The following is a 19578-nucleotide window of genomic DNA, read 5'->3' as shown; positions in this document are numbered from 1 at the left end:
AGGTCCCAGAGTAGATTGTCTGCACAATTGATACTGTTCCTTCGCTGGTGATGATCTACCATCTGGTCAAGGGGTCATCTTGATTGGAGACGGGCAGGTTGGTGATGAGTTTTTGGGGATCTGGCTGGTGTGCAAAGTTGCTGTGGCTATTCATGATTTTGCTGTGGAACAGGATGGACAGGCTGTCGCAGAGTTCTTGCGAAGGGGTGATGTTGGAATTGGCTGTGGTGAATTCTTTGATGATTGAGAATATTTCTTTGCTGCTGTTGGAGCTTTTTTTGATGTGGTCAGCTGGGGCCTTTTCTTGGCTTCTCCTGCTGGTGGGATCAACTGAGTGTGGGTTTGAGAGTGGTTCTGTCGATTTCTTCATGGCTGGTTCTCCATTTTCTTTCTAGCTGTTTGCAGTGTTTTCTGGTGTCATGGAGTTCCTTGGTATACCAACTGGCTTGCATGTAGGCTCTTCTCTGTTAGTTGAGTTTGACAGGTGTGAGGGAGTGTGTGCCATTCTTGGCCAGTTGTTAAAGTTGTTGATTTTGGAGTTGACAATTTCCTTAGGGTTGGCGGGTCCACGTGGAGGGTGGTGAGCCATATCTGTTTCTTGGATTTTGCTCCAGCTGTGGCTGGATAGGTTGATGTTGGTGGGTGGGTAGATTTGCAGTGTGTCGATCTGGAAGTGAATTAGGGAGTAGTTGTCCATTTGGAGGTGAGGTTGAATTGATATTGATTATGTTCAGGGTGGTGAAGATGGGGTCCAGAATGCATCCGGTAAGGTGCATGGTTTCTGGGGCAATCTGGGTTAGTACAATGTTGTTAAGACTTTCTAGGAGTGCTGTGGAGCAAGGATTGGTAGAGTACTCCAGGTGGAAGTTGAGGTCTCCGAGGAGTACGAAGGCTCTTGAGTTCAAGGTGAGGGGGTGATGCACTCTGTGATGAGATTGGTGAAGGCAGCTCACAGTGCCAGCAGTCAGTTAGCATGGGATCCATTAAGGGTGAAGTTGCTGGAGAATTGAAGCCCGAAGTGCAGAAGTTTCATATATGGAATGCCAATCCTTCTGGTTGCTGAGCATGCAATGGTGTCTTTGTAGATAATTGCGACTAGTTTCTGGTGGCAGTCATGTTGTATGATTTTGTAGCCTGCTGGAATTGCCAATGCAATGTCAGGTGCCGATTTTGAGTTGAGCCAGGCTTCTGTGAGGAAAAGGAGGTCCTGTGTGTTGCTATTTAGAAGGTCCCCGATTTTGGTTGTGTGTTTTTTCTGAGTGAGCGGGTGTTGAATAGCATGTGAGTGAGCTTTGCTAAGCTAAGCTAAGCTGTGAGGTGCCGGTTTGTCGCTGCATGTGATGTTATGTGGATGGGTTTTGTGGAGGCTGGTGTGTGTGTGGCAGTGTTGGGGGTTGCTGCAGGTGAATCAGCTGTGGGGGCAAGAGAAGGCTCCTGCTGTGGTGTGTGGTGCAGTGCAGTAGTAGCGGGGAGAGGTGTCCTTGCTTGAGAGAGTAGAGGAGTGCTGCGATGTATTGACAGAGGGTGGAGTTGGGCTTGTTTTTGATGTTACTTTCTATGCCAGCAGTGAGCCCACTGTGCTAACACATACCATTCGCCATTAGATAGGTCCTGGGAGGGGTCCGGTGAGCAGTGGGTGGGACTATGCAGCAGAAGAAGAGACAGGAAGAAGAAGCAGGCACAGAGCAGTGAAGGTGGGAGAAAGGTGCGGAGAGTGCACGGAGGAGGAACCTAAATGGCAAAAGGGGTGCAAGCATTAACATGCAAAACAAGCATAAAACCGGGGGGAGCAAAAGAGCACAGCAGTGGAAAGAGCAATACACAGAAAACAGGTTGAAGGGTGTGATGAAAAAGCTACGGCAAAGAGGAAAAAGCAGACTAATGGGGTCACAGAGATGAAGAAATTAAGGAAAAAAGATAAGGCAAAATTGACAAAAAAGAAAAATGGGGTGCAAGAGATGAGAAAATGAGAGAAAAAGCGAGAGAGCACTACCCTTCTTGTTACCTCCACTAAGACCTAAGAATTGCTATGAGGTCTTCAGGAGCCACACCTCCTTTTTTCACCACTCTGCAAACACGGTTCCGGGCACACTACTGGTTTTGGGGTTGTAGTCAATTTTACTCCTGAGGCACCTTGGGAGTCATGCAGCCCTCGTGCTACCTCCTGTAAGTTCTACACAGCAGGATTCCTGAGAACTGGCCAGAGGCCCAGCCCCTTTTTCCACCACTCCACAAATGTGACTACTACTTAAAAAAACCTTTGAAATTCGCAGAAAAAACAAAGATTACAGGGACATTAGAGTTAGGAAATGAACTTTAAAAAACGTTGGAAATTCACAGAAAAAAACAAAGGTTACAGTTAGGCTCAGGATTCACTAGTACAAAACTAATGAAATTGAGCTAACTTTAACTCATGCCCCCGCAATGAACTTCTTATGATCTCACATATTACATCACTCATGACATGGTCAGTGACATCACTCATCACATCTCAAATGACAACACAGATGACATCATCCACAGAATCACTAATGCACCCACTCATACCCCATAGAACCTTTCATACACCCACTCCCACACAACCATTCACAGACACGTACCAGTACTTACACACCCACTCACTGATTAATAGATCTACACACTCATCCACTTACTCACACTTACAGTTACACACAAACTCACTCATACAGATACTAACACATACTCCCTCACCTATACAGTCAGTGACACAAGCACACACTCACTCATACAGCCACTCTCACACTCTCAAATTCACTCACTTACCCATACAGTTACTCATATACCCATCACTCACCTATACTGCCTTTCACATACCCAGTTACTCACCCATTTACCACTGACACATCCACTCACTCACCCATACCTACACTCAATTACCCATATAGCCCTTCACACACACAATCATTGACGTATGCAGCCACTCGTTAATCCATACAGGCAGACACACCACACAGACACACACACCCATACAGGTACTCAGACAACCAATCAGTCACCTGTACAGCCGATCACGTATCCACTACCACCCCATATAACTACTTAGACAACAACTGACAAGCTGATACAGACATTCACACAACCAGGCTCACATCCATACATTCACTGAGACACCTAATTACTCACTTATACAGTCAGTCATGCACCTACTGAATCATCCTTACAGGCACTAATACACTCACTAATTCACCTTGGTCTATATATTTAACACTCATAAATGTTTTTAAAAAAATGCTCACAGTCACTGTATGGTGTCATTAGTGATGTCATTTGAGATGTCATCAGTGAAGTCATCCGTGATTTCACTGACCATGTCATGAGTGATGCAATATGTGAGGTCATAAGCAGTAGATTGCGGGTGTGCAAGTCATAGTTAGCTAAGCTAAATATAATTGCTCAATTTCACAGGTTTTTTATGAGGAAAGTCTGAGCCTAACAATAACATATCTGTAACTTTTGTTTCTTTGCTTTTTTCTTCATTGAATATATATATTATATATATGTATATATATATATATATATATATATTTTACCTACTGTTACATACTTGCGCCATGTGAAGAATCTTCGCTAAAATTTCAAAACTAATGGTCCATTCACTTTTACTGCCATCTTGAAAATTTCATGGTGATCCATCAAACGTCGCCGAGAAAAAGGTGGAGTTGCAAAACACTTTTTCTCCATGTTAATTTCCAGAGGAAACTGTTGATGCAGCTACAGCCCGAACTGCTAAATGGAATTACACCAAATTTGGCAGAAAGGTAGCTCTTGGTCCAGAGTGCACTCATTTTGGTAAATGGTTTAAATCCATTCAGTAAATCCTGTGTAATCCAAACATTTCTCAAATATACAATTGTGACCACGGAGGATCCGTGAACCCTCACGATCTTGAGCCTGCGATCTAATTGGCTGCCAACACTTCATACCAGGAAAAGTTGGCAGCCATCTTAGGAATCGGTTGAACCGAGTCACAAGAAAAAAGGTCAGAAAAGTTTTAAAATCAAGAAAAGGGGTCAGGGTAGAAACTCGCTGAGCCCCCTAGGCCTACTTAAGTGTGTCCCACAGAGACCACAAGGGCCAAAAAAAGCTTTTTTTAAATATTAAGCAGGATTCGCATTGGATCCAGGAATGAGGCAGAATTTTTTTTCAACAAAGCATGGGATCCCGCTCTTTGTTATCTTTACGCCTCTTGGTGGGCCGGGTCCTGGGGCAATTAAAAAATTACATGGGGTTGCCCGCCTGAGCCCCCGCTGTCCTGTGGACTGCCACCTCTCCAGGGCTTATTCATCGAATGCGGAAGGCTACAAGGCCCAACCAGCTCCAGGGACCACCTCCTCCCTGTGTTATAATTACCAAAATCAAGCCCCCCCCACACAGCCCCAGGTACCACCACCTCCCGGGGATATTTACATAAGTAGGCATGGGCGGGGGTCCTGCCTCACCGCGCAGCACAGGGGACCGCCCCTTCCCTGGGGGCACTTTTCAAATGAGAGGAGGGCAATAAGGATCCCCTCTTGGAGCCATAAATGGCCCAGGAGATCACCATCCCCCAAGGCCAGCTCCCCCAATGTCCCAGGGTGACCACTACCAGGACATTGCAGTTTGCTCTGGGATGGCAGGAGCACTGCTCCCTTCAGTCCATAGCAAACAATTGATCCACTTTGAACAAGTGAGAGCATTTTTCTCTTACTTGCTCAAAGTGGAGCACTTTGCTTTTTACCCACAGGGAGCTGCATGTCAGCAGCTCCCTGGGGTAAAAAGCCATGCCAGCTCCCTCTGGAGGCAGGAGGTGGCGGGGACTGTGGGGACCTCCAGGCTCCCCGTGCAGTCCCAACCCATCTGGCCATGCCCCGGGGATGGGTCTCCAAAGAAGAAAATGGCCTGGGAGGGGGCCATTAGGCCCCCCTCCCTTTTTTTATTTAAAAGAAAAATGGGCGAACCCCGGGGTATGGTGTCACCAGGGCCGAAATCTTTAAACACGCCTCTCAATGCACTGGTGGTGGGGCGATGAGGTCCCTTTGCGTCCTGAGGGCCTCAGGACTAAAGGGGACTTCATCCCCCAAGCAGCAGTGCTCCAAGAGGCATGATTGCAGTGTGGTTGAGAAATGGGGCATGGCCTCTGACAGGGTCTCAGCAGACCAGCTGTCTGGGGCTTACTAAAGGAAACAGTAGCGCTTGTTAGCCCCGAGGATCCGTCAAGAGGCAAGGGGACTTCATCCCCCAATCAAAAGCGAGCCAGGAGGTGCGTTTGCAGAGTGGTGGAGAAAAGAGACATGGCCTGTGGCCACCTCTCATCAATCCCACAGTGTGGGGTTTACTGGAGTTAACAGGTAGGCTAGTTGTCACCTAAGGATCCCCAGCAGTGAAGGGGATTTCATCCCCCAACCAAGAGCATGCCAGAGGGGTGGAGAAAGGGGGCGTGTCCTCTGATAGGCTCTCAGTAGTCCAGTTGTCTAGGGCTTACTAAAGGAAACATTAGGGTTAGTTGGCCCCCAGTATTCCTCAAGAGGCAAGGGGAATTCATCCCCCAACCAAAAGTAAGCCAGGAGGTGCATTTGCAGAGTGGTGGAGAAAGGGGACATGGCCTGTGACCACCTCTCATCAATCCCACAGTGTGGGGTTTACTGGAGTTAACAGGTAGGCTAGTTGTCACCTAAGGATCCCCAGCAGTGAAGGGGATTTCATCCCCCAACCAAGAGCATGCCAGGAGGCACATTTGCAGACTGGTGGAGAAAGGGGGTGTGGCCTGCAACCACTCTCAGCAATCCCACTATGTGGGACTTACTGGAGGTACCAGGTAGGCTGGTTGGCCCCTAAGGACCCCCAACAGCGAAGGGGACTTCATCCCCTAACCAAGAGCACGCCCAGAGGCGTGTCTGCAGACTGCTGGAGACATGGGGCGTGGCCTGCTATCAGAAATCAGCAATCCTGCTGTGTGGGATTTACTGGAGGTAACAGGAGGGGTAGGTTGCCCACAAGGACGTCCTTGGGGCCAATTTCCCCTCTTGTTACCTCCAGTATGTCCCACACAGTGGGAATGCTAAGAGGTCTTTGAAGGTAAAGCCCCCTTTCTTCACCGCTCTGAAAACGCACCTCCTGGGGCACTACCGCTTAGGGGATGAAGTCTACTTTACTCCAGAGGGACCTTGGGGGCAAGAAGCCCTCCTGCAAGCTCCTGTAAGTCCTACATGCGGAATTCCTGAGTGCGGATTGGAGGCCCAGACCCTTTTCACCACCACTCAGAAAATGTAACTGCTAGTTAAAAAACCTTAGAAATTAATTGAAAAAAACAAAGGTTACAGGGAAGTCATAGTTAGGAATTTGCTTTCCAAAAACCTTAGAAATTCACCAAAAAAACCCCACAGGTTTCATTGACGTTATAGTTAGGAATCAGCATTTAAAAAAACCTTAGAAATCAATGGAAAAAACACTGGTTACAGGAATGTAATAGTTAGGCTGACATTTCACTTGTACAAAACCTATTACATAAAACCTATGACATTCAGCCGTTATAGTTAGCTAAGCTAACTATAACTTGCGACCCCACAATGCATTGCTAATGACGTGACATATTACATCACCGATGACATGGCCAGTGACAGTAGAGGGAGCACAAGACCTCATGGTTTTTTAAAAAATGGGCTGCAAAGTAGCAAGACAATGTCTGCCAACTTTCTGAGGTATAGTTCCCATGTTTGCTTAGTTCATCATTGTGTTGCATTCCCTCCCCATTTGCCTTTTTGTTTCCTTTACTGGTTAGTGTATTGTGTTTTCCCTGGCCTGCTGTTGACTCATTTCCTTGCCTCTTTTAGATCTCTGTGCTCTATGATCATTGGTCAAATTGGTGCCATCGCTACAGCTGCTTCCCTCCCTGTCCTCTGGGTGTTTTTGTACTTCTGTGTGTTTCCCCCTCCCTTCAGGGCTCATTGTTGCCATCTCCTCTGAAGTATCCAATCAGTGCAAACTGCCTTCCCCTCCTGTGTATTCTTTAATGTATGATACTGTTAAAATGAAGTAACACCACTTAATCAGTTCATGTAGAAAAAGGATATACGTTTATGCTTCAAGTTATATCTTTAGTTACAGGCTACAGGAAGATAAGTTCCATGTAATGCCCCACCAGGAGCATCCGCCTTGCTGCTCAGCTTATACACTCCAACTGACTCTTGTCCAAGCACAAACACTCCCAGCATTCTGATGACCTCACCACTGCCTGAGCAGCTAGGCATAGAACAACAATGGGGAGGATGCATTATATCAGAAAGTAACTATATATTAATTACCATTGTGCCACTTGTTATTTTAGGGCCTTCAGCCCCAACCTTGAGATTGTTCATTACAGTGCCATCCACTCTCGGAGTGGATAGGGATTCTCCTGTTATGGGTCTTCGCTGGTCTGGAGTGTTTTTCTCTTGCCTTTCTTTACCCTATACATGTTTCTGTGTTCTGGACTGATGAGGGAGGTTGCTCTACCAGCCCGCCTCTCAGTAAGTCCTTATGGGGAGTTTCGTAGATTATCTTTTGAATTCAGAGTCAGGCTCTTCCTCATTGAAATGAGGGGATTCCTAACACCCACTTACAAAACATTACATTTGGAAAATGAGGTCTGTTATAACAAAGCAGAAAACTGTGCCTCATTCTAGATGATATGCTAGAAACAGGAGTAAAGGCTCCAGAACAAGTCAATTTATGTTTTCAAAACAGACAAGGGTGTTGATTCTCATATTGAAGGTGTAGAATTTTACACCTCTAGAATTACTCTGATGTTTGCTGTAGTCCAGCTGTTGGGGATGCCCAAACAACTCTAGCAGTACTTATGGAAATGGTTGTCTTATTCCACAGATAATATATTTGGAGTAAAACCCTGCTCTACAATCTCACAAAAGTTGGGGGCATTCCCGCCCCATTTTAGGCTAGAAAACACTTTCACTTCTGCCCATAAAAGGAGCACAATTACATCTTTTTCTAGAGAGGAAAACTACTTTTAAATTATTTGTGATGATCTACAACTTAACTTAAAAAACCTACCTCTAGGTCTAGACCCGCAAATTTGGCAATTCCAGTGTACTTCCATATTGTCTGCATTCATAAGTGCCCACTGAAAGAATTACATTCCACTAATAGTACTGTTATGAATCAGGATTCAAAGTATAGCCTTACAACAAGCAAATGTCTTTATAAATCCGATGTTAATGAACCCAGACTTGAATATAGACTGTAAACTAAAGCCATCGCCAGGGCCGAATTGGCCGTACCAGGCAACAGGTGTTTTCCCGGAAGGCTGGAAAGGAAAGGACCGGTTTTGTCACTGGGGGCCGGTTTCGCAGCAGTGACATTTCCAGCCTCCCAGACCCAGGCAGAGCTTCCCCAGGGACTGGACCGAGAAAATTGTCAGGTCTGCTTTGGGTTCCCAGTGCAGCCTTGGTCATCCCTGATAGAGAGATTGTATTTATGTGACCTGAGGTTGCACACTCCTCTTTAACCCTGGGCCAGATTCCTAAACTTTTTTCTAAAAATGTAGGTGCACAATTCTGAAAATTTGCGGTATGGAGTGCATTCTCCATTACAGGCTCAAATCAGATTTGTCAGTTTAAGTGAGTTTAGTGGGCATTCTTGGGGGGGTCTTAATGAAAAGTTTGGTGAAAAGTCGCAAAACAATGTATGTGTTGCTATTCATTGCCAGTTTACAAATTCAAAATAGTTTCATACTCGGAAAGGCAAACTGATTTTCTCCTGTCTAATATAGGTACGTTTTAAACATGTATGTGTGAGTGTGTTGAATAACAGGTTCCAACAGATTAAATGTGCAAACACCACTTGCTGCCTAGTTTCACATGCAAAAATGTAGTGCTAATTTCAGTGCAAAATACTTATGCATGAGTACTGAAGAAAATCTAAAACTGTTGTGAAGTTCCTTTACTACAAAACTAAGGGGCATATTAGCAAGAACCTTGTTAAAATTATCGCCGTTTTAGGGGCAGAAAAACTGCTGCTAAAACGGCGATAATGGGCTTCCTAATATGCGTTATAGAATTCCAATAGAAGCCCAGGTTAGATGTCCTGCACATTTAACCTGGGCTTCTATTGAAATTCTATAATGCATATTAGCAAGCCCACTTCAAAGACAGCACATGTCCATCACTTCTCGACCTTTTAAAATGGGGGCACTTTTGCTGTTCAAAGGCCCCATTAGCTTTCTGTTGATGTTGGGTTTACAATAGCTAATCTAGAATATAGAGGTGGTATGTGCTCCCACATTCCAGCCCAAAATAATGTGATATTTAGTCTTTGATGCTTACTTAAAGCAAATATTTTTTATAAGCCAATGAAGCAATCCAATATCTCCCCAGTTTTGCTTCTTACAATTTTTTTACTTCAAGAAACTAGCCATTTCACTTCAGGACAGTAGACAATTAGTTCAAGCCTTTTCTATCTGCACATATGCGTATGATAAGATCACACAATTCACTTTATGTGAACGCTGAAATCATTTACTAATTTTAATAATGTGTTACATAGAACATTACAAGCCTGGGCATAGGCGATGAAGGGAGGGGTGAGGGGCGGCGAGGAGGATATTGCTGCAGCACCCCCAGAAATAACCATGCTGGAGTTCTGAAGGTGAATGAGAATAAATGTGCCTTGTGCAGCAACTGTAACAAGACTTGTCTCGTTACAGTTGTTGCAGAGTCAAAGCCAGAGGACAATGCCAGGCCTATTCTTTGAACATGGAGATTGGTGTGCTGCTTTACCTTTGGTTTTCAGAGTGCAAAGTAAGCAGATTTTGTAGAGTGAACTATGTAAGAATCATGCCTGAGTAGCAGGAGTGTGTAGGATGTTTGAAGGATGTGTAGAATGTGAGATTTTTCTAAAACAATACAATTTAAAAACAAGCTAATGTACTGTACAAAAATTTCAAAATGTATCAGAAAGCACGGATGAAGCACTGTTCTTGGAATTCTGAAGTGTGATAGGAGCAAATATTTTGAATAGGATCAAAGCAAATCAAGACACTATACTTAGTGGTGTGCAACTGATAATTATTCACCGAAACCCTATTTTCACACTTACCGTGGCTTAAAGCTTCGTCTATAAATAAGGCACCCTTTCACACTATACTTAGCATGAAAAGGGTGGGCAATGAGTGTAATGGTTGTCGTTCCACCGCAACAGCCAATACAGTGTGTAACGATCAAAGAAGGAGTCCTAAAGCCACCTATTTGGGAGTCATTTTAAGCCCTGACACCAAGCATATCGTAGCTCTGAACTATGACCCTCTCATTGCCAAGATTAAACAAGACCTAGATCGGGTCAATAATTTACACCTCACGATCATTGGAAGAGCTAACTTTCTTAAAATGAATGTTTTACCCAGATGTTTATATCTTTTTCGTGCAATACCGTTAGTTGTAGAGTCAAGGATATTAAAAACACGACTCACTTATGTCGAAATTTTTATGGCAACACGGAAAGATTAGGAGATCGCATAAATTGCTCTCCCTCCCTATTGAAAGAGGGGGACTTGCTGTTCCAAACTGTACGCTCTACCACTGGGCTTCGATTTTAAAACTCTCAACTCCTATGTTTTGTAATAGCAGTGGAACTACACATGTTGATATTGATTACATCCCTTCAATATATGAGCTGGTTCTCGGTAAAGAAGCAAAGGGGCTCTTCCTCCAGGCAATTGATACTAAGCATATGAAAAAGAAATACAAGGTTGAAATTATGTTAAGCGCTTGGGAAGTCTGGGAACAGGTTGTTAAACTTATACAACTTAAGAAACTTAACAGGTATACGCTATTATGGAAACATAGTACTCTTTGTGCACCATCCTATGATGTGATAGCAAGAAAATGGGAAAGGATTGGTATACCTACAATTAGCGACTTCTTGATTAACGATTTTGAAACCACTTTTTAACGACCTGAAACAGAAATACCTACTCTCAAATGGTGACTACATTAAATTCGCGCAGGTAATAGCGTATTTAAGAGCAAAACGTCCCTCTATTTATTTGGGGAGAGTAGAGATAATTGAAGCACTTTACAATACAAACACTAGAATAGGAGCACTTTATAGGCTACTCCTAATTAATATGTCGGATGACTTGGAAAAAACAGAAACTAGCTGGGCTACAAAATTAAATAATCCTGATGTGGATATCGATAGGATACTAGAGATGAGCCAACTTTTGGTTATGGCCAGTAACTTAAAAGCCCAAATATACAAAACAGTCTTCAATCTCTATTATACACCGCCAAGCTGTTTCTATGGGGGAAAAGAGAGAATGACATCTGCCCAAGATGCTCGAAAGGTCCCGCCACCCTGATACACATGTTTATTAGCTGTCCCTCACTTGTGTTAATTAAGAACATGCTCTCGAATTTTTGGGAAGAGCTTTTTGGGCATAGGGTACCAGATTCAGATACACTCTTTGTCTTAGGTTTCGATACTACTCTAAAATTGACTAAAACAGAGCAAAAAATACTATATATTGGTACCGCTGCCTTTAGAATCATTCTGGCAGCTCGCTGGAAGGAGCAAGAATCTCCTAGTTTTCAGATGTGGCTATCCCGTTTTCTGGCAATCTATAGCATAGAGACGGCTATACATACTACAAAGGGAAAGAGAGCAAGGAAACATGGGGAGTCACTCTGGCTTCCGATAACTAATTGGAAATCTAAACATAATCCTATGACTATATAAGGCTCTTAGATCGCTCCATTCCAGCTGCTTGCTCTGATGCTATTTGATGTATATCTGTTTTTCCTTTTCTTTTTAATGAATTTGTAATGTCTTGCGTTATATGATGTATTGTATAGATTCTGTCTGGCTCTGGCTGTGTTGGGTTCGTAATAAAAAAAAAATAAAAAAAAATGAAGCACTGTTCTTGGAATTCTGAAGTGTGATAGGAGCAAATATTTTGAATAGGATCAAAGCAAATCAAGACACTATACTTAGTGGTGTGCAACTGATAATTATTCACTGAAACCCTATTTTCACACTTACCGTGGCTTAAAGCTTCGTTTATAAATAAGGCACCCTTTCACACTATACTTAGCATGAAAAGGGTGGGCAATGAGTGTAATGGTTGTCGTTCCACCGCAACACCCATTGATTTTGACATTGCCCCATATTTAAAAGGTGAGTGTAAATAGGAGGGAGCGCCAAAATTGAGACTAGGGAAAACCTGGCCATAAACAGGCGAAACGAGGAGAAATGTTTAATTTCTCCTTGTTGTTGCTGTTTCCATGTGTGCTGAGCAGCACACATAAAAATAGAAAATGGCATTTGATTTTTTATGTGCAGGAAGTTGACCCGTCTTGCACGTAAACGATTAATAAAAAATGACGTTTTGCAAGTCTATATGTGTGGCACTAAGGAGCATGCAGCACAGATGGAAGCTTCAAAACACCATGAATGATTGTTCATGTGCTGGAAGGGAGACTTCCAGCTTATGTGCAGGGAGGGAGACCTTCCTGCGCATAAACAATAATTCCCCAAAATGCAGACACTCTTGGACTATGGTGGAAGGGTGCCTGCGTTGGCGCTAGGCAGCTGAACTCAGCGTCAGTGCTAGGGGAAACCAGGGGTGCGCCACATTCTTGTGAATTCGCCACATCCCTGCATTTTCAGAATGGAGAAGCGTGGCGTTAGCAATGTTTGCTTAACGCCACGCTTCTCCAGTCTGAGGTAAATATGCCCCAGAGTTGCTTTGAAATCATAAAGCACAACATAACTGCCTTTCATATTTTATTGTTTAGAAAATCCATGCTCTAACTGTCTCTTTCATTTGAATTGCAGTTCCAGTATTATCACTTGGGAAGACTTTAAAAGCCTGGCCGAGCTGATAACATAAACTATTTGAAACCCTTTTAAGCGCTGCCTTTGAAGTTGGTGTTCTCGTCCTGACCATTGACCTCCCAGCCTTGGATGCCTAGCTGCTATCCAAAGGGAAGATTCCAGCTCATAAATAAACGCATGCAACCCTACATGGGGCTTCAAATATTTGATTTACCTAAACAAATACAGTAATATCAACCTTTTTAAGTGTTAGTTCTTTGAAACACATACATGCACATTTCATAATATTATTTTATGTTAGGGGACAGTAATAACTCTCTTTCCTCTGAACAGTATACTGATTTAGTTCTCCCATATGTTTGTAATGTATAAAAAATCAGCAGCAGTGTCTGGCTTTAATTATCTCCCACCAGGTTGAAATGTAGCTCCTTACCTCTGCTTTTAAACTGTAACGTGGTTCTATCACGGGGGGGGGGGGGGGGGGGGGGAATGCTGCTAAATATATACCTCTTTGTTGAAGGCCAAATTTCATGCATCCTTATATAGTCCTGCTAAGGATATATCATATGCGTTAACGGAGCATATTTCAGCTAAGAAATCTTTAATGAGACTGGCTACAGTGCGCCATTTGAACGTATTGCTGTTGGCTCCTATCTCTCCATTTATCCCTGGGCTACTTAATAACTTTTATTCAAAAACTTAAATACAGCAGGGGTGAAGCATGGACGGTCCCCTCTGCACATGGAACTAGTTACACTGTAACCTTGGAAAGGAAAGACATGTAATATCTGTCCAAACATCTATGAGGACCATGAAAAATGAAAAACTAAACAATATACACTGATAATAAGCTCAAAATATGAGTTAAAACAGGGCGTCTTGAGTCTTGATCTGCCGTTCATCAGTGAATGTGAGTGATGAATTTCTCGGCAGATGTTTCCAGAAGAGAGGGGCTGTCACAGAAAAATGACTGTCACCTCTGTCCTTGCATCATGGTATAGCTGTGACCATAAGGTTCTCTTGTGTTGAGCACAGAGGTGAGTATGTGATAATATGTTCTTGTTGCTGTTTGGGGGATGTGCTTTGATGCATTTATACCTGAGCCAGAGAATCCTGAATGTGAACTTAACTGGGACCCAGTCTAGGCTTTTAACATGAGCGCTAAAGATGAACGCTTTTCGCTCTAAAAATCCCCAAATCAGCCCCATAGCATAATTTTGCACTTCTGGAGTCTTCTGATTTGGTAGGTTAGCAGGCTGTTTATGTCCAGTTTACAAAGGCTTTTGGGACATATTTACAATAACTGGCGCATCCCTGCAAATCAGCAGGGATGCACCAGTTATTGTGCGCCACAGCTCCACCATCATGGATGCGCCGCATTTACAATGGGGCAAAAACAGCACAGATGCGTGACGCATCTGTGATGTAAAAGTGATGCATTGCTGGAGTTGCTTCGCAAGCGCGACGCAGCACCAGCAATGCTCTGGGGGCCCTATCTAGTCAATCCTGCGTCAATCCTTACACCTGCTTCAGGCAGGCGCAGGATTTTGACGCAGCATGGGCCTAAAAGTGACTGAGTGAAATCTTGTAGATTTCACTCAGCCACTTTTAGGAGGTGTTCCTGCGCCGGAATGCCCCCCCCCCCCCCCCTCTGCACAGGAATGCCTACATGTAACGCAGGGCATTACAACGTGACACATCTCCCAGATGCGTCACGATGTAAGTACCCCGCACCATGGAGCAGGATTTGTGCCGCCGCTGCGTCACAAAAGTGACGCAACAGCGGCGTAAATGAGGCGCAAGGGGCTTGTAAATCTGCCCCTTTGTCTTTAGTGAGGATTGATTCTAAATCGTCATTCATAGAAGAATGCATCCACCACCATTTACATATTTAGCCCCGGAAGTCTTTAGCAGTACATGTGTCTTTATTTCGCCTTCTCCTCCCCGGTCATGACAGTTTTTTTTTCTCGATTTTTCATATTTTTTCCATGCATACTTTTGTCATAAAACCCTCATTCCAGTCCCAAATACCTGCGGAAACCTTAGGGCTCCTGCCAGTAGCTTGCCACCTCTAATGAACATGACTTTACTCTTTGCTCTTATTTCAGTCTCCTACTGTAATATTCATAAGATAAACTGATCAATCTATCATACATGCTTTTCATCCTCCTCCAAAGCCCTCCCTGCTATCCCAATCCACTCATCTTATTCGACTTTAAAGCAGGTTTTTATTTTTTAATTTGCTTGCAAATATATGTTTTATTTTCAGTTTCTTGCAATATAACCTTGCCACATTCTGAGTTCCTCCTATTCCAATGCGAAATAATATCAGGCTGCTTTTTTCTAATAATGTTTCATATTTCAGATACAATGCATGCCCACACCAAATGAGAAGCCGTTACCAACATGAGGGACCTGAACATCTCCAGTTTTGGAGCTTTGTGAAGCAGGGCGTAGTCCCTTAATGCTGAGGTAATGCATTCAAAGGCCATTCAAGTTCGATGCTCACGAAAACAGTTCCGCGGACTCGTTTTTGCTAAAATGAGCAGCTAACGTTCAAGGATATTTAAAAAACTAATACAATTCCTGCAGTATAGTTTAAAAATGTTTAGTGCAAAGTTAGTTTATTTTCTTACCTTCCTCACTCGTTAAGGAAAATATTTTCATTTTTTAAAAGCACAGGCCGCGATTTTAAATACTTTGGCATCCACTTATGTTATTATTTTTGGAAAAGTAGACCTGGGCAGCTTTTAAAAATCCATTATCACTCTTAGGTCCAACGTAGGTGAGCAAATGGTAAGTGGCGGTTTAAGTATGGGATTCACAAAACGGGAGTTTACGTTAGTAAATTGATTTACTTCCATGTAAACATGCATTCCTAGGGAGCAATTTCAAGAAAGGGTTAATTTACTTCAATGAAAGGGGGGGGGGGGGTCAAGGGATGCATTGGAATGTTGGTGAACACACTCGACTATGTGAGTTTGTGAATACTCACAAATCTTTCCATTATTCATGTTCATCCTGGGTAAGGTAAACAATTTGCACCTGTACCGATAAGATGAGCTCGATATACAAATGCCACCTTATTTGACTATTTCCATATTGTTTCAATTTGAAAAAGATTATAATTTTAAATATATCTAAACGGGGACATTTCAGAGGTACGGGGATAAGAAGTAAATAAAAAATAGCAAAAACCTTAATTTTATTTTAAACACATTATTTAAAAAAAATGTGGTTGGACAACAGGATTACCAATGATAATAATATTATCATAGAGAATATGAAGCTGCTTGTTGTTGCTGAGCTCATTCCAGGGTCCTTTATTTTCTTTCCCTCTGGCTTCTTCAAGGCCCAAGAGAAGAGGGGACCGAAATTTACCCACAAGGTATACTTTGACATAAAGTTAGCTATCAAGCAGTTGGGTGAATTTTATTTGGTCTTTCTGGAAAGACCTGCCCAAAAACAGTTGAGAATTTTTTCATCTTGGCAACTGGGGAGAAAGGTTTCGGGTACAAGGGCAGCACATTTCTTCTTGTGATGAAGGGCTTCATGATTCCTGCGGGAAGACTTTATCCGAAGAGATGGGACAGGAGGAAAAAGTATCTATCGTGAACGATTTCCTGATAAGAGCTTCAAGCTGAATTACTATGGACCTGGATGGCCAATGCTGGCAAGGATACAAATGCATCACAGTTCTTCATAACCACTGTGAAGACGTCATGGGTGGATGGGCAACCTGTCATATTTGGAAAAATCACATAGGGAATAGACATTGTGAAGAAGAGCAAGACAATCAAGACAGATGGATGAGACAAGCCACTGAAAGTTGTTGCTGCCAAAGACTGTGCTGTGATTGTGGTGGAGAAGTCCTTCTCAATTGCAAAGTGTTAACAAACCTATTTCACTTTAAAAAAAATGTTTAATAGAATTTCAGGACAGACTGGGAGTCAGTTAAGCTTGTTGCTTTTTCTGCTCCCACCCACACCCAGGCAGCCTTGATCTACCATAAGCAGGGCTTGTGGTTACAAATTAATGCTTTTCTAATGACTGGTTTCGTAGCTTGACCAGCAACTGTAAAACTTCTCCTGCCTGAAAAACCAAGGGTTACTTTGGCATTTGACTTCGAAAGAAGGCTGTCCTGGAAGGATTTATGAAGGATAGGTGCTTTCAGGTTTTCGATGGTGACATCTCTTCTAAACCTATCCTCCTTAGGTGTGGAGTCCCACAGGGCTCATCTTTGAGCCCAAACCTTTTTAATGTCTATATGTTTCCACTGGCAGATATCAATGCCCCCTTTAGGATTCATATAGTGACATATGCCGATGAAACTCAGGGGCATATTATCAAGGGGGTTTATCTACGCTTTTTTGGCTTTAAAAGCCAAGAAAGCGGAGATAAAATGATCTCCCTATTACCTAGCTGTCGCCAACCGCGTAGCTAGGGGGGGGCGAGGGGGGCGGACCGCCCCAGGCGGCACTATTTGTAGGGCGGCTGTCGCGCGGCACTGGCCCGTTGCTGCGGCCTTTATAATTTATTTGGGGACACTCAGAGTGTCCCCAAATACATTATAAAGGCCGCTGCAACGGGCCAGTGATGCGCGGCCGCGGTTTGAACTGGCCACGCGGCTGCAGTGGGGCTCCCAGCCATTGGACAGGCTGATCATGTCAATTAGGCTGGCCTGGCCCAGGTGCAGTTGTTGACGCAGTTTCAGATTGGCCCGTCCGTAGCGATGCAGGAGGACGCCTGACGTCACATCCTGCTTCAAGAGAGCGCGAATTATGTTGCGAGGTCGGAGGACTTACTCTGGTGCGGACTGGCCGGGCTCACATGTCTCGGTATCTGGACACACAGTGCGCTGCGCGCATAACTGTCAGCAGCCTCGGCATTGTGTCTGAGAGGCAGGCCTCTGCTGCAGAGTGTGACGATGTGGCTCACTGCCAGGACCGATGCCGGACCGAACTTGCTCATACAGGGTTGCAGGTGTGTTACAGGGTGTGCAAATGCGTGCATATTTAGCCTTAGTATATAGTCTTTATTAATGTAAATGTTACATTTAATTTTACAGCGTCAGGATTATCACTGCTGGGAGCTCTGCTCACTGCTTAATTTTCTCTTTTGTTGGATGCACGTGACGTGACCAGACCCTGCCTCAGTGTCTGGTGCCCCTGTGTTACCAGTTATGGAGTTAGTTCACCGCTCTTCGCTGACATATGTGGTGATCTAAGGGTGCCGAGTTTGAATCACGCAAGACCGACTCATGCTTGCAAATTCGGTCGGTAATTTAGGCACCCTTATTCAGGGAATTGTAAATAAAAGCTGCTGTGTGCCTACACACTGCTTACAAATGTCGGGAAGGAAGTAAGCACCGAGGCTGACTTTGTACAGCTCTGAGTGACACCTATCCCCTTGAACATGCCTCGTGCAAGCTGGCCTGCCCTTGCACTGTAGATTGGACGGATGCTTTAACACCATGATGGTGCCCTTCCAACTACTGCAAATATCCTGGGAGACTTCAGACGGTCATATGAATACATCCCGCTTCTAGGCGCCTTGTGATCATGATCGGCGGATAGTGCTCAAGGCGCGGTACATTTAATGAGCTGAACATCCTTTTCAGCAGGCGTGCGGGTGAGAGGCCAGGGCAACTTTTCCCTTTTAGGGTGAGGGTGCCTCTGGATTCTTATTTGTAGACGTTGAAAATCTGTTAAGTGTTCTGTGAAGGTGTGGAGCATGTGTGCTGTTTCACTCGCCAGGAACACAATGAAAGGCTGCAACAGTAAAGCCCCACAATTGTGACTCATTGAAAAAAGAAAGGCTAGACACGAATAAGGAAACTGGAATGACATTTACACATGAATAATATTCCAATATAATTTTCGGTTACATCACCCATCTATCGTTTTTGTATAGGATGCCAGTGGTATAGTTAACCTCTTAGGCTTAAGTCATCTGGAACAAAACATTTTATGGCCCAAAAATATTCGAGATAACCATAGCATGCAATATTAGTGTAGTGGATACACAATGTTAATACAATTACTAAACGATCAATCTTTGTCCATAAAAACGGCAAAATAATTAAATTATCGCTCACACCATATAACACTGACAAACCAAAACATCATTAACATATTTTTGTGTTGACCTTGACCATTAAGAAGAAATGGTTATTACAATTTCTTAATAAAGCGACATCCTTCTAAAATAATTCTAAAAATGCCTTCCAGGGACCTGGATATACAGTGCATAATGATTAATTCCTAAGATCAAACTCTTCCCAGCGTGCACAGGGTTGTTCCAAAATAAAGATGTAGTGCAGACTTATCCCTGTATAAAACTGAGAGGAACATTGCGATTGGCAGAGTAGAACATGAAGACTGGGGTTTCCAAGCCAGATCTCCGGACTTGGGGGGCAAGTGGCCAATCCTTGCAGTACATGTTTTTGGTGTTCCGCACAAATGACATGCAATCACTGAGATTCATTAGTCTTTGATGTTCTAATTGTCAACAGTTAGGACTAATCGTGATTTTAATGACTGAATGTGGGGGTATACGCCTGTGCGCCTCATAAGCTGTCAGTAATGAGCTTTACTGTGATAGTGTGATGGCTGTGTTCATATGCTTCGCCCGTTCAGGAGGCCAACCTGCTACAGGGAGTTTTGCGCATGAAGTGCCAACTGTGGTTTACATGCAGTCTTGCTCCACGCCTAGTGTGTGTGTCACCTGCAAAGGTCGCAGTGAAAGAGACGC

The 19578-nt window shown here is 43.7% G+C and overlaps 1 protein-coding gene and 1 pseudogene across 1 annotated transcript in view; one reads left to right on the top strand and one right to left on the bottom strand.

The window, feature by feature from the left end:
- ADAMTS19 (ADAM metallopeptidase with thrombospondin type 1 motif 19) overlaps positions 1–19578 on the bottom strand; it is a 503101-nt gene that overhangs the window by 280813 nt on the left and 202710 nt on the right. The window lies entirely within an intron of this gene.
- LOC147727059 (peptidyl-prolyl cis-trans isomerase B pseudogene) lies at positions 805–16719 on the top strand (annotated as a pseudogene).

The sequence above is a fragment of the Lissotriton vulgaris genome, chromosome 3_1 (genome assembly GCF_964263255.1).
Source record: "Lissotriton vulgaris chromosome 3_1, aLisVul1.2, whole genome shotgun sequence".
Lineage (NCBI taxonomy): Eukaryota > Metazoa > Chordata > Amphibia > Caudata > Salamandridae > Lissotriton > Lissotriton vulgaris.
The sequence above is the reverse complement of the archived record's forward strand: the minus strand, read 5'-3'. Positions and strand labels throughout refer to the sequence as shown.